Here is a 720-nt window from a genome sequence, read left to right as displayed (position 1 = left end):
ATACAGACAACAGTGGGGAGGTGGTCATAGCGGAAGGTGGTTAGATAAAGCAGTTGGCATGACTGAAAGTCTAGAAGCAACTCTTAACCATTTTCCAGAGACGTAAATTTCCTTAGGGAGCAGCTGTGACCTCAGTCGTCTTTGTTAATCAGCCTCCCTGGGGCTCAGTTGAAAATAGAGACAATATTAATAATATCTACTCAATGGGACTTTTATAAAGATATGTTTAAAATACTCTCTAGGAAGAAACATTCCATTAATGGTAGTCTAAATAACAAGACGTGACCGTGAAAGTCACCCGCGTATCATTCAGTAAATTTTTGTGCCAGGGAACTAGTGAGTAATTCAACAACCTTAAGAAGAAAGTAAATTTTTCCTATGGGAGGAATTTAGTGCCTTAGAGAATCCAAATGAACATAATTACCAGAAATCATTGTTTAAAGTACCTGAAGGCAAAGTTACCCATCCTGAGATCCCATCCTGACAGCAGTATGGTTCCAAGTTCAGAGGGGTCAGAACCAGGAGAAGAGATTCTGGTTTAAACATTCCACTGTTTAGACTCATTTTTGTTTAGGTCAACAAAATTTCCAAAACTATTTTTGTTATTAAAATCATTGAGGCTGGGCGCGGTGGCTCAAGCCTGTAATCCCAGCACTTTGGGAGGCCGAGACGGGCGGATCACGAGGTCAGGAGATCGAGACCATCCTGGCTAACATGGTG

This window comes from Rhinopithecus bieti, unplaced genomic scaffold (genome assembly GCF_001698545.2).
Source record: "Rhinopithecus bieti isolate Rb0 unplaced genomic scaffold, ASM169854v2 scaffold_6380, whole genome shotgun sequence".
In the NCBI taxonomy this organism is placed as follows: Eukaryota; Metazoa; Chordata; class Mammalia; order Primates; family Cercopithecidae; genus Rhinopithecus; species Rhinopithecus bieti.
The sequence above is the reverse complement of the archived record's forward strand: the minus strand, read 5'-3'. Positions refer to the sequence as shown.